A 14,926-nucleotide genomic window follows, 5' to 3' on the forward strand; every position below is an offset into this window, starting at 1 on the left:
CAGAAATGCAAGCAACCTCCAGCCCTCACTACAACCGAAAAGACACATAACACACAGACTTAGTGGGCCACTCAACCACCGCCCATAAGGCAAAACTATGTACCAAACACATTGGTCATAGGTGACTCTATAGTCAGGAACACTGATGTTCCACTCACCAGAATAGATAAGGAGATGGTTACTGCTAACTGCCTCTCAGATGCCAGAATCCACTACATAACCCATGCACTCAGGTCACTCCACAACAAGTACAAATATGACTCAGCCATTGTCCATATTGGTGTGAACGACCTGAGACATACCTCCCTGGATTACATGAAAAGAGACATGGAGGAGCTCTCTGATCTTGTAATCCAGGTAGGTATGAAGCTAGCCCTGAGTAGCATCCTACCTTTTCCCAGAATTATACCACACTATAAGGACAAAATGATTGACTTCAACAACTGACTAAACTTCTGGTGTCATTCAAAGGGGATCCAGTATTTGTCTGCCTGGGATGACATGGTTGACAGGCCATGAAGCTTTGCCAGATATGGCCTGCACCTGTTGCCCCTGAGATTTTGGATACTGGCTAAGGCTCTTGCCACCCCTATAATGCCATTTTTAGGCAAAGCTCAAAAAACAAAACCACCACCATAACTGATACAGGCAAGCAAAAACTGAGGGTAATGCAACTCAGTGATAGAAGTCCAAACCTCAAAATGCACTCACTCGAGGCACTCCTTAAAATGAAGAATATCGATATCTGTGCAGTGACTGAAACCTGGTTCAAGGCTCCAGAGAGCACACCTGCATTAGCAGGATATAACTCATACCATACCTTTCAGCCATCAGACTAGAACCAGAACACCAAGGGCGGATGTTTGTCCATATTCATTAAGGACAACCACACCTCCAGGCTAGTTGCCCAACATAATTCATCCAAAATTATACAAGTGCAACTAACTGTGCAAAACTGCAATCCATATTGTAGCTTACTACAGATCCCCCACCATACCCCAGGATTCCCACTCCTCTTTTATTGATATAATAAAGAACATCAGGGTCCAACCAAACACCCTAATATTGGGAGATTTCAACTACCCACCATTAACTGGGAAAACTACTCTTGTACTAACTCCTTTTCTCAACTCTTCCTAGAATTCATAAATTTCAATGCCCTGGATCAACTTGTCCTCACCCCTACTAGGGGCAAAAATATCCTAGACCTAGTAATTACCAACATGAGTGACAGGTGCTCCACACCTGAAGTAACTCCTCGTTGGTCAGATCTGACCATAAACTAATCACCCTAGATAGCCACATCCCGCCCCTACCCCCCACTAAGGAAACCACAGTAAAAAACTTCTCCAAAGCTAACTTTGTGCTACTTAAGGCAGAAGTGGCCAATTTCACAACACCCATGCAGATGGGCAATACAGTTACCACTGCCAAATCTAATACAAATGCACTCTATAAGCATCTACATGGGTGCATGGATCGTGCCATCCCTAATAGAACCAAGACGCATTCTTCTAAAAAAAGGAAACCGATCTCGTGGTCCCCTGCTATTAACAAGGTCTACAACAGAAGGAAGAAATTGTTGCAAAAGAGAATAAAATCCCATGAGTGGAGGAGCTCCCTGGTCAGCCTCAGCAAGAAGCTGAGATCTCTCATAAAATCCTTCAAAGCAAACTATGAAAATAACATTGCCACTGATTCTAAGGACAACCACAAAGCATTCTACAGCTATGTCAAGAATCTCAATGGCAACACCCAGATCTGCTCTGAGCTACAGCACAAGGGCACAAAATTCATGGAACCAACTGATATCACCAAAATCCTGGCTGATAGGTTCAGTGCCAACTTTACCCCCCCACACCTCCTAAAGGGCCCACATCCATATCAGAAGAATGCAGTGTCCCTGCAATCACAACTGAATAGGTGAAAACTGCTCTATTGAAAGTCAAGAACACAGCATCCATGGGACCGGACAATATCTCTGGCTGCATTCTACATGAACTTCAGAATGAACTAGCCCCACCCCACCTAAGCACCATGTGCAATCATATCCTTTGACAGGCTTTGTACCCACTGAATGGCACATGGCAACAGTTGTACCACTCCACAAAGGGGGAGCCACCACAGACCCCAGGAACTATTGCCCTATTATCCTGATGGGCCTGGTCTGCAAGGCCATGGAGTGTATTATCATGGAACTCATAAACAAGGATATTGGTAACCTCCAAACTCTGGACCCCACCCAGTTCAGATTTGTGAAGGGCAGATCATGTCTCCTGAACCTGATCGACTTCTTTGAAACAATCACCAAAGCTGTGGATGAGGGTAAGACAGTCCACAAAGCCTATCTCAACCTTACCAAGGCTTTTGACACCATCCCACATTCTGGTATCTTAGATAGACTCACCAAGTTGGGTATAAATCCATACGTCACAAGATGGGTCACAAACTCACTCACAGAGAGAACTCACACTGTAAAAATTGCAGACTTCAAATCTGACTCCAAACCTTTTACAAGTGGAGTACCACAGGGTTCAGTTCTGAGTCTCCTTCTGTTTGGGATCTACTTCTCTAAAGTACCGGCCAACACAGAGGGCCTCTGGCTGACAAAGTTCACAGATGGCTGCAAATTGGGTGGCATGGTCGAGTCCCCAAACGGCGTGGACATGCTGCAAAGGGGCCTCACTGAGACTGGTGCCTTGTGTCAGAGCCATGGCCTCAAGCTCAACGCCAAAAAATGCATTGTCATCCCCTTTGGTAAAAAGCCTGTACCCATGGAATACCACATAGACAACAGCCCACTTAAAATCGAAGGTGTGATAAGAGACCTCTGGACTCTAGTGGACAGTAGCCTCTCCTTTGATAATCACATCGTCACAGTAGTCTTGAAATCCTTCTACTTAGCACACCTCATCATGAAAGGGTTCTCATCCAGGAAAAAAGAAGTCATTGCCCCCCTTACTTGGCTCTCATCAGACCCATTATAGAGTACAGTGCTCCATTTGGAATGTACCTTACAAGGCATCTGCAGCAGCTAGAAAGGCCATAAAAATACCTCACAAAGAGGATTATGGGACTCAAACAGTTACCCTATGCTGACTGCCTCAAAACCTCTGACTTTACTCCATAGCATACCGCCTACTCCGAGGTGATCTCTGCCTAACATACAAAGCTATGTCAAACCCTAAGCTGCTAATCATGCTACACCTAAAGAAATCCCAATCTCTCAGAGCCACATGCTCTAGAGACCTAAACCTCATCAACACAATTAACAGAACATGCTGGAGGGATAGATTCCTGTCCCAGAGACTTCCCATTCTCTGGAACAAACTATCTATCTATGTCAAGCAGAGTTAGTCACTAGCACTCTTCAAGAAAAATCTTGATGAGTGGATGGGTAATAGGAAATTCACCCTGGAAATCACATTGGTGGCCCTGCTAGACAGGCGATCAGGTAAATAGCATCCATGGGTGGTGAAATCCAGGGAACCTTGTTGGCTAGGCTTACATAGGCCCTAGGGCTGATAGCCTAGTACCTACCTATGAACTTATGAATCTATATCTGGTTATATAAATTGGGAGATGACCACTGAGACAGTCGGGCACTGCACCTGTGGTGGTGGTGCATTTGTTAGTTTCTGATGCTAGGATCCAATCTAACAGGGAATTTGATGTACTGCTATACTGTTCAGGCTATCAGTCAGTTGTGTGAAGCCACAGAAGCTCAAACTAAATGTAGGAGAGTTAGAGTTTATGTCCAAACAATTGACATTTACATCACCTAGCACTATTATTTCTTGTGGAACTGTCATGGATATCCAGTGCAGGATATCTTCCAGTATAGCTGTGTTGTCGCTAGCAGGGATGCAAGGAACAGTAATACATATTTGTTTATAATTGTTTAATTTCAGGAAAGTTATAAGAAGCTCTGCTGAATTGAATTTTGGTATTGGTTTGTTGTAAGGGGAAATATTGCTGGAAAATATTATACCAATACCATCATCACATTTTCTATTTAAATTGTCATTATGGATGACATTATAGCTGGGAGGTATAATTTTGAAGTTGTTTTTGCTGGGTTTATACCAAGTTTCAGTTACAGTGAGAATATCAGGCTTGTTTTGGGTAATTCAGGTGTGTAGTTCAGCAATTGTATTTCTTATGCTTCTAACATTTATGACAGCAAAAGTTAAATTACCAGAGTAGGGTGTTGACCGTTGTAGGGTTAGAGTAGCGTGTAGAAGAGAACTGTCTTGATGTTCATTCTGATAGGTGGGGCCAGGAATTAGGTGAATTTCTCCTCCTAGAAGGATTTTAATATATTGGGGAATTAGTGATACTTTTTTTGGAGAGTATTTTTCCACCTAATTTTGTTTTGGTTTGAGTTGAAATGGAGTTAATCAGTCTATATTTGGAGTAAAGGTGAGGGGCGTCCTTAAATAGGTTTGCTGTGATGTGCGGACAGTGTAGGGAGGAAATATGAATAGGTGGTTGGGAAAGACATATGTTGAGAGCTATTATAGAGTCATGGTAGGATAGATGGCCCAATAGGAGGAGAAGAATGGAAGATAAACAGAGGAGTAGCACAATTAAGTAAAGGGATCGGTATGTTATGTTTGGAAGGTAGTGGGGAAGTAGGGATCAAGAAGGAAAAAGAAGGTACAGGGTAGAAAGATATTTAGTGGTGGTAGAGTCTGAAACCTGCTAGAGGGTATGTAGGAAAGAACTATTTCATATGAAGGAATAGAGTTAGGTTGTCCAAGTATCTTCCCTGGCATATAAGGAATGTGGGAGGGGTTAAAAGGCTAGACTTTGAGAATGTATGTAAAATAGGAAGAAGTGAGGGTTTATTTGGGAAAAATAGATGAAACAGTGTAGAACAGATGGCTGCTGTTAGGGAGGGGTGTGACTATGAATGCATATAGAGCAAAGCAGTATAATGTTTGGGAGTTGGCCACTGTGGCAGAGCTTCAGCAGTATATGGATCAAAGTAGTGTCCCCAGGCTATTGTACGAAAACAAAATTCTCAGTGAAAATGTTTGGGAGTTGGCTCTTGTGGCAGAGCTTCAGCAATATCTGAATCAATGTAGTGACCCCAGTCTCAGCATTGTGAGGAACTTGGTGACTCCCTGTATTCCAAGGTACAAAGACTATGATGCATTCAGGTTCACCAGCAACTTTAAGGAAGCGTCTGTATTTATTCAAAATTCTGTTTCTCACCAGATTTCACGATACAAATCCAGAGCTGTCTGAAGTCCTAGTTACACTCAACAAAATTAATTATCACATTACAGCCAATTATAGATCCTCATCTATGATCTCTTCAGAGCTTGTAGAATACCTTAACCAGTTAGAAAAGTAAACAATAAAACCAAATGCCTTTCTTATGGATGACTTAAGAAATATGCCCAGAGATGTCTAAAGTTTGAAAATACACTTGACCAAATTTTCCCCCTATTCACTGGAGATGATGATCTTCTTGGCCTTATCCTTAGAACATTTTCCCAGCTGCACCACCCAACTCACTTTCCACTCCCTAGACATATCTGACCATTCTGCTGTGATCTTCTCTATGAAAACCTGTTTTGTGGTCCCTAATAATGCCTTTACGTTTGTGGATAATTCCAAACCCACTCATTTACTATCTACCAATCTGACACTAGCAAATAGTATAGCTCCTTGGCAAACATTATAACTGAGGCTGCTGCCTACTCCTCTTAATTTTACTCTCTCCTGAATAGATGCATTGAGGGATCCATACAAAAACAGTGTAGACATAATGGTAAGATTAAAACTGAACCTATATGATGGAACCAGCACATCGACAAACTATAATTACAAGCAAAACCACAGCTGGAAACAGGCAGAAAGGCAAGGCTCAACAGTTGTAAAATCCACAAGTTTTATTAAAAGTTAGCAGTTTCACAGTGTTCACCACCGCTTCATCAATCTGATGAAGTGGTGGGGAACACTGCAAAAGCACTAGCTTACCAGCTGTGGTTTTGCTTGGAATTCTGCTTGGGTTTGCTGCTGGAACACACTCACTGCTTTTGGGTTTTCCTGCTGCTTAATAACAAACTCTATAATTAGAAAAAAAAATCCTGGCCACCACAAAAAGATATCCTTCTCATCATTATCAAAGTGATTTAAAACAGATAAGTAACTTCCTCAGCTTACCATTAGAAAATGTAAGGCCAGCTATTAATTTTTATGCTCTTTGCCCCCACTACCCATTGACCCTTAGTCCCCTCCCTGCCAATCAGCTCATTGTTTTTCATCTCTAGAGTGAGGATAGACTGGAGGGAGCCACCACTGCGGTGATTGTAGGGTTATCTACTATTGTTCCCTGCATTCCTTCAGACACCTGACTTGTAGATCCAAAGGAAGCCATGAAATCAGCTGTCTGTGATGGTCCTTCATCACTTCTGCAAGAAACTCTACAAGCATGCAGCTCTGCCCCCTTCCCTCAAGCATGAGAAGTGCTTTCCTCAATCTGCACTAGAGAAATTACACTTACCTATGTGCTCTCAGAGTGCATGCAATCCTCACCTCCCCTAGGAGATGTGAGCAGGCCATTCCCCTCCATTTCCCCCTCCCTCCCTGCTTGGCTCCTCCAGTGCTGTGGCCACTATTTGAACTCAAGTCACCTGGGTCACAGTAAGGGCTCCATCTCTCTATGTCATGGAACCAGACTAAGGCAAACTCTGAACTTATGGTTTCAGCTAATTCAAAAGAGAACTAAATCTTATTCTACACTCCCATGAATGTGTTCTCCTTTCTCTCGGCATTGTGTGCATGCCACATCTCCACTGCCTGAACACATTTCTACCTCCCTCAACTGGTTTCCACTGCCTGAACACATTTCTACCTCTCTCAACTGGTTCCACACCACTTTACCTCAACATTTGAGCTCTGATGAACACTAGCAAACAACGGTACAGACCTGGAATCTCTCCCTTACAGTGTTTTAGTGTAGGTGTTTGCCTACTGTTATTTAACATTTACCTTTTGTGTAACTGCATTTGACTATTGCAGCATGGACAGACGCCGAGCCTCCCCACACCTATATCTGTCCTTTTCTCACTCTTCCTGCCACTTACCCCTTTTTTCTGCATTTACTTCTTTTCCTTAGTTTTAATTACCTCTCCTTCTGTAACAATGCACCCATTTCTGCCACTAGGTGGCAGTATTACCTAGGGTTTGATTACTCTTCAGCTTGCATATCTCCAGGAGCTGCTTCTATTTTGAGGTTTATACTATTCTACTTAGTGATGTAGCAGTTAGTGTTGCCGCCTCACTGTAAGAGGCTCTCCAGTTCAATCCTTGGCTGGGGTGCCTTCTGTGCGGAGTCTGCATGTCCTCCCTGTGGTCATGGTGGTTTCCTCCGGGTCCTCCAGTTTCTCCTACATCCCAAAGACATGCTGTAGGTGGATTGGACACTCCAAGTTGGTCCTAGGCGTGAGTGCGTGAGTGTGTGTGCCTTCTGTGGAAGGTTGGGTGCTGGGCTGGCAACTCGACACAGTAAAACTCCACTGCCAATCATGAGCAGACAGGTGATCCGCTGTGGCAACCCCTAACCAGGAAAAGCTGAAAGAAGAAGAAGATACTATTCTACCTATCCGGGTGCTTTAACACCCAAGTCAGTTGCTGGCTCACCTGTATTACCTTCTTTGTTAAACAACAGCATTTTCTTTTAATATAAAGCTGTGTAAAACCAGAATATAGACAGGTCTCCTACACTAGAACTCCTTATCTTATACCTTATTAGTCTCCTACCCTGCACTACTATCAAACACCCTCTCAACTACCATTGCCCCCCCCCCAACCTACTTGATTGTTTTTCTTTCATCTTGCTCTTCTCCCAGCTGGGCTAAACCTGCTCCGTTCGCCCTCACTATGCTCAGGATCACTCCGCTCCCTTACACTACCTCCATTCCCACCCACCCCACTTTCATTTCATTTATACTCTCTACTCCCTACACATACCACACTCTGACCAATCCCCTGAGCCACGCAATTGCCCGCTCCTCTCCAATCAGCCACCATCCCTCCTACTTTACTGCCCTTCCCTTTTTTCACACTACATTGCCTCCTGCACTCTACCTCTACCAATCCAACCAATCCAAATTAACCCCCTGCTTCCCAACTTTATTATCCAAAAGACATAGCACCTTTACTGCTACTCTTCAACTGTCACCCAGCACTTTCCTCAATATGTCCCCCCACTCTATGATCCCCCTTCTCCTCCTTCTAGCCCTATCCACCTCATACTATACATCGCTTCAGTACCCCACTCCTGCACCTACTCTCTCTTACTGCCTCACACACTTCTAATTTCTCCTTACCTATTTCCTATATTCCCCTGCAACATCTTTATGATCAAAACATATGCAAATGTATCTCTTTCTACTTGCATAAAGCCCAGAACTCCCCCTACTGTAGACTTCTCTCCTTTTTATGTTCTTTTCTCACCCCCACAGTCTTCTCCCCAATTCCATACTCACTCACCTAAATCCCTAATTATTTTCTCTCTGAACATCGAAAGCATCGTAAACAAAACTACAGAATTGCACTCTCTGATACCTGGTTAAAGCCTCACATCTTTAACTCTGAAATCCTACACCCAGGCTACAATATCTTTCAGGTATACAGAGTAAATAAGAGAGGTGGGGGTGTTGCCATCCTTTACTTCAACCAGCTTAATATCTCTCCACTCTCAACCTCCTTACCCAGCTTTGTCCCTGCAGAAATCCTCATTGTTAACTGCCATCTAAACTGCCATCTAAACCCCCATAAAACAATTTGCCATAATATCCATCTATATCCCCTCAGGCGACAACATTCCTACTCTTGAAAACATTCTCTTCTGGCTCACCCTAAACATTCCCTATGAAACCATCATACTTGGTGACATTAATATTGATTGGTCTTCCCTCTCTTCCTCTTCCCCTACTCATAGCCTCAATCTGTATGGCTCCCACCAACTTATATCTTCTCCTACCAGAACCAACAATAACGCCATCTCTGGGTCCATCTTAGACTGGATCCTTATTTCTGACCCCTGTGTCTATCACAATCCTGGCATACTTCTCAATTCCTTGACTGACCATTCCCCTATCTAGATCCATAGATACTCTCAACAGTTACCCAAAGAACACCTTTACAGATAATGGTGTGATCTGACTCAATCTGACCCAGACAAATTTAACTCCACACTGTCCAGCATCAACAGGACCTTCCTTTATAACCTCCTCCATAATGATGCTCTAACTGCATTCAATAAGATATTCCTTGATATATTGAACAACATGGCCCCATCCAGAAAAATCAAGGTGAAATCTAACTGTGCGTCCAGGCTCACCAAGCAAACATGCTCTATTATGCATCAGAGGGATTTTGCTTGGAAAACTTGGGTCAAAAATAAAACTCCAACCCTACTCCAACATTACAAACAACTTAGAAATACGTGTAAAAACTTATTATCAAAGATAAAAAAATAATTATTTTCTTCCTACCACTTCAGCCCACATACTAACCCTAAGAAAGTTTGGTCTGCCATTAATAAAATCCTCCACCCTAGTACACCTCCTACCCGCAACCCCTTCACTCTCAATACCGCCACAGAAACTGCTACCCTATTAAACAATTATTTCATAGAAGCAATTCAAAGACTAACTCAACATAGTCCCACTGCTTCTTCTCAGCCTCTACCTCACAGTCCATCTTCTTCTAATATTTTCTCCTTACAACCTGTTCCCACTTCCTTTATTAAATCCCAGTTGAATAAACTCAAACCTTGCACACCTTCTGTAGACAATTGACCTCCCCACTTCCTTAAAATTGCAGCCAGATCTATTGACTGCCCTCTTTCTATCCTTATTAATTGCTCTATCACTGAGGCTCTCGTTCCTGAAATATGGAAGTCCTTTTACACAATCCCTCTCCACAGGGGAAGTGACTCCAATGACTCCTCAAACTATCATCCCATAGCTATACTATCCCCACTTTCCAAGATACTTGAGAAATGCATTAACTCCCAGCTACTTAAACACTTGCTTGACAATAATCTCCTAACTCCCACCCAACACAGTTTTAGACCCCATCACAACACATCTAACACACTTCTCTCATTCACCCAAATAGTGGCAGAAGCCCATGATAACAGCCTGCTTCTCTCCTGTCTATTCCTTGATCTGTCCAAACTGTTGCCCACTCTAAACTGTTAACTAAACTTTCAGACCTTCATCTTTCTCCCCTTTCTGTATCCTGGTTCTCTAGTTACTTATCACACAGATTACAATCTATGTGCTGGCAAACCAACACCTCTCCTTTTCTGTCCATCAGCACTGGAGTTCCCCAAGGCTCTATCCTGGGTCCTGTCTTGTTCGATATCTTTACTAACAATTTACACTTCGCTACTAACCTCTCAACCCTTTTACAATATGCTGATGACTCCACCCTCATTACCACTGAACACACCATCCTTGAACTCCTTTCTCATACCAAGACACTTTCACTTCCATTGAGACCTGGCTCGCTGACAATCATAAAAACCTTGCACAACATAAATCCTCTTTCTTCATTACCTCCCTCAACAACACCACCATCAGACCTGAACCAAACACCAAATTTATTGGTGTCACCATCGATGATGAACTAAAATTTGACATACATATCAATCAATGTATAAAAAAAAAGAAACACCAAAAACCTGGCCCCGTCTACTGAAATCACAAATTTCTCCCTAGCCTTATCTCCCTTCTTACCCAGTCTTCTGTATGCAGCCCTGGTCCTTACTACCCTTCAGTCTTCTCTTCTCAACAAACTAAAACAGCTAAATTTGCCACTAACCTCCCCTATAAATCCCACCACTGCTTTGCCCTTAAGTCTTTGCAATGACCTGAATTCCCAAAATAACTTCTCCCTCCACAACTGCATATAATACACTGAATTCTTTATAGCCCCACTTCCTGCCCCTCTATCTCTAATATTGTATCACAATATAACCCCCGACGTCAGCTCCATTCATCAGACAAATATCTTCTGGACATCTACAAACCATCAAAAAATATTATATAAATACTCAGTAGCTCACTCCTGGAACTCCCTTCTTCATAATATAAGAAGTATCCTCCATAAGTCCCAATTCAAACTAGTTTCAAGCACTACCTAGAAAATACCTGGTCCTGTCCCTGTCTAGTTTCAACCTGATCCTACTTCCACCTTCTTCCTAACACCACTTTCTTATACTTACAATCTTTCTCTTTCTTCTCTTCTTGCCCCTCTTCCTAGCAAAACATACCAACTCCCACTACTAGTAAATAATATTTTTTTCTTCTTTGCATCTGCACCATCTTGTTGGTACTATATATATATATATATATATATATATATATATATATATATATATATATATGGATCACCTTTAAAACCTCGAAACCGGGTTTCGCCGACACACTAATAACCGACACCAAAGGACCGACAACAAAAAACACGAAAACCACTACAGCGACACACTACACGTAAACAACACAGTACACTACATAACATATGCACTATCCCTAACCCAAACCCTATCCCTAAGGTCTGACACAACCTGCACCCTAACCCTAACTCACTTACCCACCCGTAACCCCAAGATCCGACACTACACTCACCCTACCTGCACCCTAACCCTAACTCACTTAACCCACCCCTAAACCCACAGTCCCTCACTATCGCACACACCCTACCTGCACCCTAACCCTAACTCACTTAACCCACCCCTAAACCCACAGTCCCTCACTATCACACACACCCTACCTGCACCCTAACCCTAAATCACTTAACCCACCCCCAAACCCACAGTCCCTCACTATCGCACACTTACCTGTCCGCTCCCTAACACTAAATCCGGGTTCTCACCTTGTCGGTCATCTGCATTGTCGGTGTTTAATGCATTGTCGGGCATCTAAAGGTGACCCATATATATATATATATATATATATATATATATATATATATATATATATATATATATATACATATACATTTACACAAAAACTTGTACAAAACTTTTTAATTGTGTTAACATCTTTTGTTGTATAAATTCTTATTGTGATGTAATTTCTTTCTTGAATGATTGTAATTGTAATTGGAGCTTTTCTCCTTGAGTCTCCACTGAAAATGGGCCATTGGCTCAGTTGGACCAACCCAGTTAACAGATGACAATAAATAAATAAATAAAATAACCATAAGGCTTTCTTCAGTGACATTGGGAAGTTTACAAAGTAACCTACAATTTTCTAGTATTTTTTTCTCCAGTGGTACTGTACCTCCTTCAGTGATCCCAGTGACATTGCTAATATTCTTGGGGACAAACTGTCCATTTCTCTCCACTCAAACTCTCCTCTCCTCCCTACATTCTTCCCTCACATTTGCCCATCTGAGATCAATTTGGGCCAAATCCTTTAGGAACTTTCTGAAATTAAAAGCATTACTTATCATTGGTCCTAACAATATGTCTGGATGTCTGCTGAGAATCCTAAAGTCCGAGTTAAAAAAAAAAAAAAAAAACTCCGTCTCCATCAACTTCTCAGTCTGTGTCTGTTCACTGTTTGTCCCCAGGGTATGGCACATAAAGGTGGCCATTCAACTGACCTTTGGAATTGCATGCCTATTAGTCTCAGTAGTATTATTTGTGAAACTATGCAACATGTTACAACTGCATTAATAACTACATGTACAGGTAATTTTTTATCCCTGGATACACACCCGCTCACCTTTGTAAAAGGCAAATCATTCCTGCTCAACATGGTTGAATTCTTTGAAAGAGTTACTGAGGCCATGGATAACTGGCATACAGTCTATATTGCTTATCTGGACTTTGCCATCACCTTTGACACTATCCCCTATGTTGGAATTACTGACAAATTCTCTCATCTCAACATTAACCATGCATAGTCAAGTGGATAGGTAATTGTCTGTCTGACAGACTCCATACAATTAAGGTTAGAGACATTTGCTTCAGACAGAAAAACGTCACTAGTGGTGTCCCATGGAACTCTGTCCTGGTCCCCCTCCTTGTCAGAATATATTTCTTTAATATAAAAGCTGATATCAAGAGACTATGGCTAACCAAGTGTGTTGATTGCAAACTGGAGGCAGTTATCAAATCCCATTCTGATACTGAAATTCTAAAGTAAGGGCTAAACCAAACACATACTTGATGCATTAATCATAGGCTTTGCCACAACACAAAGAAATACATAATACTTCCCTGTGGTAAATCTAGCATCACTATTGCTTAACATATAGATAGCATTCCTCTTCAATTTTTCACAGACTTCAGGGATTTAGGAACATATACTAATAGCAGACTCCCCTTTGACCACTACATTTCTAGTGTTGTTAGAAAATCCTTTTACCTTTCACAACTTATCCTTTGTGGTATTTCTTCAAGGACCAAATAAGTTGCAGCTCCACTTTATTCATTTTTATGAAGCTTATCACTGAATATAATGCAACCTTTGACATGTACCTTGCTCAGTATCTAAACCAGCTTAAAAAAATCTCAGTGTGTCTTCATCAAAAACAGCTCAGGTCTTAGTAACTTTAGCTATTCTGGAGTTTCATACAAACTCCTTAGGGGGGTCATATCTCTACTTTAGCTTTCTGTCCTGTGAAGACCAACACTCTGAACTCCTTCACCTAAACAGAACTTGTTGTAAAGCAAATACCCATTCTAATGACCTAAACCTATAATACCAAATCATCAACACCAGATGGCATGACAGATATTGTTTGTTGTGCCTTTCAGCTTTTCCCGGTTAGGGGTCGCCACAGCGGAACTCCGGTCCGCTAATGATTAGTAGTTGATTTTTACATGCTGAGTTACCAGACGCACATCCTTCAATGAAGGTACGCCCATTCACGCATGTCCCCATGCAGAAGACGCTCTAGCTGAGAATCGAACTGGACAGCGTCTTACTGTGAGGCTATCGAGCCCAATATAGCCACAGCTTCTAGAATAGGTTGCTCTTACCTATCAAAAAGAGTACTTCCATAGCAACCTTTAAAAACATTCTGGATAACTGGATAGGTGATCATAAATTTTCACTGGAGATATGTGGAGAAAGCTTACTTCAATGTGAACATTGTTAGTCTCCCACAAGTACTAAGTGATGACTCTGAGTTTTGCAATGGTATCCTTTGATCATAGGGTTAGTAAGAACCTATGAACGTGCAACTGTTCTGTTTGTGAAGACTTGCTAGGCTCCTTTGTTGTCCTTTGCTGGTCAATTAAACATGCCATTAGCCAAAAGTGACCCTGCAGAGTGGATCATAGTCTGTATAGGGATAGTTTTTTTCATGTTGCTATGCACCTCCATGTCTCTGCATATCTCAGACAGCTAGCTCAGGATGGTGGCATCTGTTTGGCAGCAATTAAGTTGCCCTTGCCTGCAGAAGGTTTTATATTACAGCCACTTTATGAAACACTACTGATGCCTCTGGCACTGCTGATATGCTGCAACTGATGATGGATGGTGTGATAAACCGAGATGCTGCCAGCCCAGCTAGTTGGAATTTTGTAAATAATTCTATGTCATTTGTGAATAGTAATATGATTTGTATGCTTGCCTTGAAAATGTAAAAAAAAACTATATGTCCTGTACTGAGCTTCAATATTGTAACCACAGTGCACCCTGCTGGAAAAGAGCAGAAATGTGTATAAACTATATGCCAAGGCAAATGCATGTTTTCATAGTAGAAGTTGGAATATACAGAGTTAACTTGCAAAACTCTAAGAAAATAAGTTGATAAGTAAAGAGTTTTGCAATGTGTTATACAGTTAGTTTATCTCAACTAAGAGACAGGATGTCTAGACTAGGGGCTTCTTTCTATTGTCTGGAAACAGAGGTAATTATTGGTTTCCAAGGCAATTGTT

This window comes from Protopterus annectens, chromosome 2.part1 (assembly GCF_019279795.1).
Source record: "Protopterus annectens isolate FY-2018-M chromosome 2.part1, PAN1.0, whole genome shotgun sequence".
Lineage (NCBI taxonomy): Eukaryota > Metazoa > Chordata > Ceratodontiformes > Protopteridae > Protopterus > Protopterus annectens.